The sequence below is a fragment of the Zea mays genome, chromosome 10 (genome assembly GCF_902167145.1).
Source record: "Zea mays cultivar B73 chromosome 10, Zm-B73-REFERENCE-NAM-5.0, whole genome shotgun sequence".
NCBI classification, from domain to species: domain Eukaryota; kingdom Viridiplantae; phylum Streptophyta; class Magnoliopsida; order Poales; family Poaceae; genus Zea; species Zea mays.
This window is the reverse complement of record NC_050105.1, coordinates 138,927,695-138,938,253: the sequence shown is the minus strand read 5'-3', so window position 1 is coordinate 138,938,253 and position 10,559 is coordinate 138,927,695.

Sequence of the window (10,559 nt, the reverse complement as noted above, 5' to 3'; positions counted from 1 at the left end):
ATGACTCTGCTACTATTACGGGGTAAATCGCATTGATTGTCATCGTAGACGGTTGCTAGGGTTCGTGAAAGCAGTTCACGTGCTAGCTCATTACTCTGCTACTGTTATCGGCACTGACGCAACGCAAGGGAAGAAGATCGCCGGCGACGGCAATGCGCGAGCGGATTGCATGACGGATACGGCGATCTGAGACGAGTGACGGAGCTGGTGCTGCTTGTGCTTTGCTTGCCGAGGAATGACTGCCTGACACACCACATAATCAAAGTTGCATGGAAGTGTTTGATTAGCTCCTGATTGGACGATACGGGTGAACAGTGGAGGGGATGGTCGAGCTGCGAAGAATCGCATGAACAACAGGGACGAAACAGGTGGTTTGTGTCTGTAATTGGTTGTCACGCAAGGATTTAATCTAACGCGACGATGTTGATCAATGATCAACGGGGTGTTGACGCTTTTTCGGAGCGCCAAATACTCAAGAAGAACCGGCGGCGGTGCTCTCTGGTCAGGCGCGGACAGTCCGCGGCCTGGGGCCGGACGGTCCGCGACCTGGCACAGGGGCTAGGGTTTCCTGCCTGACGGCCGGACGGTCCGCGCGTGCGCAGGGGCGGCGGAAGATCGCCGGCGGCGCCTGGATCTCGCTCCCGGGAGGGACCCCGTCGGGGAGGAGAGATCCTAGGGGTTGTCTAGGCTCGGGCCGGCCGACCTAGACTCCTCCAATCGGCGTAGAGTCGAAGAGAGGCGGAGAATTTGGGGATTGAGAGGCTAAACCTAAACTAGACTAGAACTACTCCTAGGATGAAATGCGAATAAAAGTTGTATTGATTCGATTGTTGATTATTACAAATCGGCCGTAGACCTCTCTATTTATAGAGGAGGGGGGCTGGACCCTTTACACAACTAATTCCGAGCTAATCTCGCGAATATAGCTAACAACCGTAGCACAAAACTCGGAACCCTAATCTATTCTGCGCACGCGCGGACCGTCCGGCCCACAAGCGCGGACCGTCCGGACCGCGGACCGTCCGGCCTCAGGGCCGGACCGTCCGCTTGCTCATTTTTGGTTCTAACATATGCCCCCCTGCCTTTTGGTGGAGCTGGGCGAACCAAAAGCAACTAACTCGATGTGATCACATCGGTTCTCTTAGGCATCTTGCCACATACTAGGATGGTACTGTTTGAGGAAACGCCCATTCAAAGGCTTTGGTAAATCCTTGCCTTGTAATGTTTGTAGCAAATAGGCGTTACCAGACATTACCTGTTTTACTTTATAAGGACCCTCCCAGCTTGGCGACCATTTTCCAAACTTCCGGTCTTTATTCCTTAGAGGCAAGATGGTCTTCCACACCAGATCCCCTACTTGAAATGACTTTGCTTTGACCTTCTTATTGTAGGCCCTGGCTACCATGATCTTGTCCTTTTCTATTGCTCCCAAAGCTATCATCCTCTTGTCGGTCACCTCATCAATATTATCCACCATTGAATTATAATAATCAGTAGTAGTTAGATCATTTTGTCTGGCAAACCTGACAGCATTCAAACTTATTTCCACAGGTAACACTGCTTCCTGCCCATAGACAAGCTCAAAAGGAGATACTTTAGTAGCACTATGTTTAGATATTCTATGAGCCCATAAAGCTTCAGACAAAATCTTATGCCAATGTTTAGGATTATCAGATACCTTCTTCTTTATCAAATTAATCAATATCCTATTACTAGACTCGGCCTGTCCATTGGCCTGAGCATAATATGGAGACGAATTAAGCAGCTTAATTCTGTATAATTCAGCAAATTCACGTACCTCCTTTGACATAAAAGAAGTACCTTGATCTGTAGTCAAGGTCTGGGGAATGCCGAATCTATGAATAATATGCTCAGTTATGAACTCAATTACCTCCTTGTGCGTCATGTTCTTTAGAGCAACGGCTTCAGTCCATTTGGTGAAATAGTCAGTGGCAACTAACACAAACCGATGCCCCTTTGATGATGAAGGATGAATTTCTCCAATAAAGTCTAATCCCCATCCTCTGAATGGCCAAGGCTTGATGATAGGATGTAATTCGGCTGCAGGGACTAACTGTAGGTCGCCGAATTTTTGACACACTTGGCACCCCTTGTAGTACTTGAAACAATCAGCTGTCATACTAGGCCAATAAAAACTAGACCTTCGCAACAACCACTTCATCTTTGGAGCTGATTGATGGGTACCACAAATTCCTTCATGTACTTCGGCCATGGCTAATATAGCATCATCTGGGCCCAAGCACTTAAGCAGGACATCATTAACCGTTCGGCGGTAAAGTTCATCACTCATCAAAACATACTTGAAAGCTGTTCGCCGAATGTTCTTATCTGTCCTGATATTGGGATTTTGCAAATAATTAAGTATAGGTGTCCTCCAATCACTTGCATCGACTTCATTGTCAGCCGAATCGATTAAGAGAACCTTTCTGGTAACCTCGGACGGTCCGGCGTCAACACGCGGACGGTCCGCGACCTGGGAATTTGGCTCTGCACTGGTTATCAGATTTTCAGTTTTGTGAAATTTCCCTCTCTTTATCCGATAACCCGATGCATCTTGTGCCAAGTCGTTAGCTCTATGATTCTCAACTCTAGAGATATGCCGAATACTGAACTCGTCAAAAGAATGGATTATGCTCCAACATTTCTCAAGATAACTATTTAGAGTACCATCAAGACATTGATATTCTTCTAACACTTGTTGGACAACCAGCTGAGAATCACCAAATACCTTCACATGTTTTACTCCCATACCATTTAAAAGTTCTAAACCGAATAGGAGGGCCTCATATTCAGCTTGATTATTAGTGTAATACGTTTTCAATCGGCTAGAGAAGTCAAAGGAGACATTACTTGGTGAAACAAGCACAATGCCAATTCCTTGCCCTTCATTGCAAACCGATCCATCAAAATATAAAGTCCAAGGAGTAATAGTGAGGTATGATATGTCTAGTTCATGAATATCATTAACCCGATGTTCTACAATAAAATCCGCTACGACTTGGCCTTTCATAGATTTCAATGGTTCATAAGCCAAGTCATATTCTATGAGTGCATAAGCCCACTTACCAATTCTACCACTCATAATTGGGTTATGCAACATGTACTTGATTACATCGGCTTGACCAGAAATAGTGCAATGACTAGACAGTAAATAACATCTACATTTGGTGCATGCATAAAACAAGCATAAGCATAACTTTTCGATAAAAGTGTACCTTGTTTCAGCATCCACCAATCTTCGGCTTAGATATGTCACCACATGCTCCTTCCCCTCAGTTTCTTGTGTCAGAACAGCCCCAATAACCTTGTCTTCAGCTGCAATGTATAATCTGAACGGTGCTCCTACTTGTGGTGCTTTTAACACGGGAGCCGAAGACAAGTATTTTTTTTAATGAGATCAAATGCTTCCTGCTGCTCTGCCCCCCAAGTGAATTCAGCATCATTCTTAAGCCGAAGGATAGGGGTGAAGGCATCAATCTTCCTGGCTAAATTAGAAATAAACCTTCGTAAATAATTCACCTTGCCGAGAAACCTCTGCACTTCGACCTTACACGTCGGGGGCCCCACATTCCGAATAGACTTGATTCGGTCAGGGTCTATTTCTATACCATGTTCATGGATGACAAATCCTAAAAACTTACCAGCCGACACTCCAAAAGCACATTTACGTGGGTTCATTTTTAAACCATACCGACGCATTTTATCAAAGGCTTTGCGCAAATCAGCTATATGAGAACTAAACTCAGCCGATTTGACTACAATATCATCAATGTAGACCTCCACAGTGTTTCCTAACAACTCATGGAAGATCAGATTCATAGCCCTCTGATAAGTAGCACCAGCATTCTTAAGACCGAATGTCATGACAACCCATTCAAATAAACCAATGAAGTCTGGACATATAAAGGCTGTTTTAGACGCATCTTCTTCGGCCATGAAAATCTGATTATATCCGGCATTACCATCAAGGAAGCTAATAATTCTATTTCCTGACGCATTATTGATTAATGTGTCGGCTATGGGCATGGGATATTCATCTTTAGGAGTTGCTTTATTTAAATTACGAAAATCAATGCATATTCTAAGCTTACCTGACTCCTTCTTCTCCACCGGCACAATATTGGAGACCCACTCTGCGTATCTGCAAGGTCTAATAAAATTAGCTTCTAGCAGCCGGTGGATTTCGTCCTTGATTCGTGGGAGAAGATCTGGACGAAATGTTCTAGCTTTCTGCTTGAAAGGTCTGAAACCAGGCTTAATAGGCAGCCGATGTTCGATAATTTCTCGGCTTAGTCCAGACATTTCAGTGTAATTCCAAGCAAAACAATCTGAATATTCCTTCAATAGACCGATCATCTCATTTCTAGAATCGGTCTCCAGGGTCTTGTTTACAAAAGTCGGCCTTGGAGTTTTACCATCTCCTATGTCAATCTCCTCCAAAGGATCGGCCGATGTAAACCCCTGTCCTAGTTTATCAAGATCTCTGAATTCCTCTATCATGTCCCCCACAGAGGAATCAGATGATCTTTGTGTGATGGCGAACTCTCCGGTCTCGTGGATCGGATCATCCGTAATACTGTCTTTTCGCTGTGGTAGATGTTCGGTTTTAAAGTCCGAACTCTTTTGTGAAAGACCAGACCATCCGGCCTTGGCGGCCGAACTGTCCGTGACCAAAGACTCATGAACTTTGTGTGTATTCATTATTTAACTTTATTTAGGATTTAGCCGATTCTCCATCGGCTCTAGCATTACAGGAATGAAACCTTTCTTATCTATACTTATGAATTGATAATCAGAAAAGTCTACTCCTGTGAGACATGTAGCAGTCTCATAAGTCCAGAGTACAGGGGCATCGGCCACAGCGATGCAGGCCGATACATCAGCATGTACTTGTTCTATGTCATCGCCTACCCATTGTATCAGCATTTGATGTAATGTAGAAGGTATACATTGATTGGCGTGAATCCAATCTCTGCCTAGGATTAAACTGTAATTTCCTTCTACATCAGCGACGAAGAATGCAGCAGCAAGGGTCTTAGTCCCGATGGTTAATTCAACGGACGTGACTCCCCTGGCTTTGATCGAACTATCAGTTCCAACACCGCTGAGGGTCATGTTGGTCTTGACAAGTTCGTCATCTTGTTTACCTAATTTTCTGTATAATGAATAAGACATTAGATTTACAGCCGCCCCTCCATCTACCAACATCTTAGCAATCGGTATCCCATCAATGTGGCCGCGCACGAAGAGCGGCTTTAAATGATTTACCGATTCTTTTGGTTTAGTAAAGGCGGCTTCTTTAGGACCAAAATCAAACTAGGCAACAACAGGTTCATCGTCGCCGATAATAGTACAATCGACAGAAAATGTAATAATATTTACATCCATACCTGGGCGTTCTGGAGAAGCCTCATAGTCGACCAGGTCTTCTCCCAGCAGGTCGTCCTCCTCCATTGATGTTGTCGTGTCGTTGGAGGCCTCTTGGTGAACGGCGGGCGGTCCGCGCACGGAGGCCGGACGGTCCGCGCCTGGTGCAGGTTGTCCAGACGCTTCCTGGTGAAAGCCGGACGGTCCGTGCGCAGGGGCTGGACGGTCCGCGCCTGGTGCAGATTATCCAGACGCTTCCTGGTGAGGGACGGACAGTCCACGCGCAGAGGCCGGACGGTCCGCGCCTGGTGCAGGTTGACTTTCTATTTCCGTGGCCGTTTGTTTTTTCTCGACGGCCTTTGGTCTCCATTTCTTTTGCGGTGGCGGGTATAGTGGATGTGTGTCATTAAATGTCTTTTCCGCCTCTTTTTCCTGGCTCTCCTTTGCTCTTAGGCGCTGTAATTTTCTCTTTTGGGATCGTGTCAATCCCGCTGGGCACCATCGAGGCATGGAGTATTTTGGATCGGCTGTTTTGATGGTAGCCGTATCCTTTTCGGTTGTGTTGGCCGATTCGCCGAAAATCATCGGTCCTTTATTGTCTCCCTGTATGACAACATCTGCGGTACCTATTTTGATGATGTCCTTTTTTGTTGTTCTTTGAGTTGCTACAGGCATATGCCCCCCTGCCGGATTGGTCGGCCTAGGAGGCCGAGTAGTCCGGTAATCTTGTTGGGCCTGTGCCAGGTGACCTGATTCAGCAGCGCTCAATCGGTCTTGCACTGGCGGCGCCAACCTATCAAAAACGGACGTTTGGGGTGCCCCCCAGGCGGGGTACTGTGGCATCCCAAATGGATATGGTGGCATGCCCCACATTTGATTTGGGACATATGGTGGAGGTAAGTATGTGTATGGATATGGCATAGATGGATAAGGAGGTGGAGGGGTCCATGTCGGCATGTTAGGTCTCAATTGTACAATAGGACCTTTCATTTCTTCCGATTGGTGAGGTGGTCCAATCGGCCTGACCTGACGTTGCTCATGAATGGGTGAGCGGGGTCGCTTCGGTGGCCGGTCACTGGGGCCGACCTTCTTTTTCACATATTTAGACAACAATTGATCGAAAGTTGGGCCAGGCTTGATCAGCCGACCAGCTGCTTTAAATGTATTTGTTTTCCACATACCTATCTCTGGTCGTCGTGGTTTGAAGGTACGTGGTCGCTGCGAGTCCTGAGTACGGCCGGACCGTCCGCCGGAGCTCTCCGGACCGTCCGGTGGGGTCCCGGACCGTCCGCGCCTACGTGTCGGACCGTCCGGGATACACAGCACGGGTTCCTGCATCTGTCTCCCTGTCTGCGCTTGCCCCCCAGTGCTGGAGGCTGTGATGGTCACCTTTAGGGTCTCCCCTCCATCGGGAGTCTTCTCGGCTACCACTTTTCTGCAAGAAACTTTATGATCCTCATCGGCCTTTTTAGAATTGCCGATGATTGCCTCTTTGCCTTTGCTTTTATCGGCCGTGTTTGGCCGAACCAGGACTTTCTTGCCCTCAAAGTCGATCACGTTCATTGGAAAGGGCTCTGTATCCACCTGCATTTCCTGAAATTTCAATCGTCCCTCATTAATGGCCGATTGAATCTGTCGTCGGAATACATTACAATCATTAGTGGCATGAGAAAATGAGTTATGCCACTTGCAGTATGCACGACGTTTTAGCTCGTCGGCGGATGGAACAGTGTGATTTATTTTAATATTGCCATTTTTGAGTAATTCGTCAAATATTTTATCACACTTACCAACATTAAACGTAAACTTAACCTCCTCTTGCCGTTTCTTTTGAATCGGCTGCAAGGAGGAACAAGCCGAAGATTTGACCTGTTTAGGCCAAACCATTTCAGCAGCATATACTTCGGCTGATTCGTCATCTGAGCTACTTTGGTCGCATTCTACTATATGTACGTTGTGACGCATTGTTTTAGCAGTTTCTTTGCTCCGGCTTTCGCAAGCCAAAGCCCTCTGGTGTAACTGTGCTAGTGTAAAAAATTGGATGCCTTCTAATTTCTCTTTTAAATAATATCGTAGACCATTAAAGGCTAATCCTACTAGCTGTTTTTCTGCTAAATGAATTTGAAAGCATCGGTTTCTTGTATCGCGGAATCTCCGGATGTAATCATTAACCGATTCGTCCTTTGTCTGTCGCAATGACACTAAATCTACCAAATCCAATTCATAATCACCGGAGAAAAAATGATCATGAAATTTTTGTTCTAGATCCCCCCATGATGAAATGGAATTAGGAGGCAAAGTGGCATACCATGCAAACACGGTTCCTGTTAGTGATAATGAAAATAAACGTACGCGAAATGCCTCTGTGTCGGCCAATTCTCCCAATTGTGCTAAGAACTGGCCTATATGTTCGCGTGTGTTTTTCCCTTGATCACCCGAAAATTTTGCGAATTCGGGTATCCTGGTTCCCTGTGGGTATGGGTGGTGATCAAATCGGCTGTCATAAGGTTTCCGATATGATTGCCCCCCAGGGACCATGCTTACTCCGAGCTTATCTCGGAACGCCCCGGCTATTTCTTCCCTTACTATATCAATGGCAGCCGGTGCAAGACCACCGGCTCTCTGGTCAAACATAGGTGGGGTTGGCTGGATATTAGCATGTTGTCTTTCCCCCCCATTGGTTTGAGTTACGTGGTGCATTTTCATTTGCCCTATATGGGTCATAGGTTTGATCGTTTCTTTCCGGCCTTCTAGGTGGGGCCGGAAAGCTTTCCTGGGCTTTGGATCCTGAATTAATGGGATGGTGCATCGCATAGTGTGATGGGAAGTGTTGCTGGGACGGGCGAGGATTCATGTAATAATCCTCCTCAAAATACTCATGCGCGGACTGTCCGGATACGTACCCGGACCGTCCGTGGTTATATGCGGACCGTCCGTCGTTGTATGCGGACCGTCCGACTGGGTAGTTTGGGTTCTGTGCCGTGTGTGGTGGCTCGGGCGCATATCTAGGTAACTCATTAAAAATAGGCCCGACTGTTGCTGGCCCGGACGGTCCGCGCTCACGTGCGGACGGTCCGGGCATGTGCAGATCGGCTGGTTTGCTGCCGATTTGCGGTTGCTTAGGGTATGTGTCCATCGACATCCCATAAAGGGGTTGTGACTAGTCGTGACAACCTGTAGCCGATGTGTTACACGCGTTATCTCCTAACCCAACCTCGTGTGAAGGAAAATTTGCGATGTTAGACTTATCGAATGCACATACTAGTCTCTTAACATCGCTTTGCATACCCCCTATGATGCTCTGCATTTGTTCACGCTGCTCTTCTACATAATTTCTAAGAGATTGTAGCTCGTTGGTATTACTTACATTGGGGATATCTGGCGTGGGTTGGAGCGAAGCCGGATCCGTCGCCCGATGTCGGACGACCTTGTTGTTCCTGTCCACTTTGAAGTTGGCCAGGAACTTTGCTTTCGCCTCCTGGATCATCCGCTCCTTGTGCTCCTCGAACTGGAGCTGCTCGTCAGCCGGCAAGGTTTCCCAAGTCGGCTCTATGATGTTGCTTGGAGAAATATCAGAGCTATCCCTTGAACCGGCCATTGAGGGCCGATTTGATGAGCTTAGATATGTCGTCCCCAGCGGAGTCGCCAAAAAGTATGTTGACGCTTTTTCGGAGCGCCAAATACTCAAGAAGAACCGGCGGCGGTGCTCTCTGGTCAGGCGCAGACGGTCCGCGGCCTGGGGCCGGACGGTCCGCGACCTGGCACAGGGGCTAGGGTTTCCTGCCTGACGGCCGGACGGTCCGCGCCCTGGGGCCGGACGGTCCGCGCGTGCGCAGGGGCGGCGGAAGATCGCCGGCGGCGCCTGGATCTCGCTCCCGGGAGGGACCCCGTCGGGGAGGAGAGATCCTAGGGGTTGTCTAGGCTCGGGCCGGCCGACCTAGACTCCTCCAATCGGCGTAGAGTCGAAGAGAGGCGGAGAATTTGGGGATTGAGAGGCTAAACCTAAACTAGACTAGAACTACTCCTAGGATGAAATGCGAATAAAAGTTGTATTGATTCGATTGTTGATTATTACAAATCGGCCGTAGACCTCTCTATTTATAGAGGAGGGGGCTGGACCCTTTACACAACTAATTCCGAGCTAATCCCGCGAATATAGCTAACAACCGTAGCACAAAACTCGGAACCCTAATCTATTCTGCGCACGCGCGGACCGTCCGGCCCACAGGCGCGGACCGTCCGGACCGCGGACCGTCCGGCCTCAGGGCCGGACCGTCCGCTTGCTCATTTTTGGTTCGAACACGGGGACCCTATGATTTTTTTTTAAAAAAAATTGAGAAACCTACAGGTTATCTTGTTTAAACTAATTAATGTAATTAGTAACCGAAATCAATGACATGTCTATGTACCTTTTCATTAAAATATAAAATTACATAAGTTACTAACAAAACTAACTAATCAATGAGGGGAGTACCTGTGGATATCTTGCATTTTACGAGGAGGGGAGTACACAGTTGATCGTAATTGCATGAGATGGCCAAGGATCCTCGGACAATGCACATGATCGTACCAGAGCGACATATCTCACTCTCTTCTATGGTGCCGCACTTGGCGTCACAGTCTCGCTGGCCAGACCGCCAGAGTGCCTGGCCACCATGAAACTTAGACGAACGTAAATCGACCATTAAAATATCACATATTCACATGCCCATGCCCATATGAAAACAAAATGCCAGGTTTGGCTAAGGCTGGTCCAGTGCACAGTCTTACTCTCGTCCCCACTGCACTGCTCCAGTCCCCCCCCCCCCCCCCCCACTGCTCCAGTCCACGGACTGTGTCCCTACTGCTTTAGTGCACAGACTTCACCTGCACCAAACTATAGTCTTAATCTATAGTTATATATCGGCTTTTCTATTTTAGGATTAAGTAATTTACGCGGATTTATTCCAACGCTCAAAAATTACACAACATAATATTTTTTATTAAATTAAAAAATGCAAACTGTATAATAATTAAAATAAAATAACATGCATAAATCTAATCGGAGTGCTCGATCTCATCTTCATAAGAAATTTGTGATGTATCATAGAGAACTTTGAGATGAAATTTATGATTTTTTGCAATTTGTTTGAATTTTTAGACTTTAGACAGCTAAAATGGCGAGTTGCAAC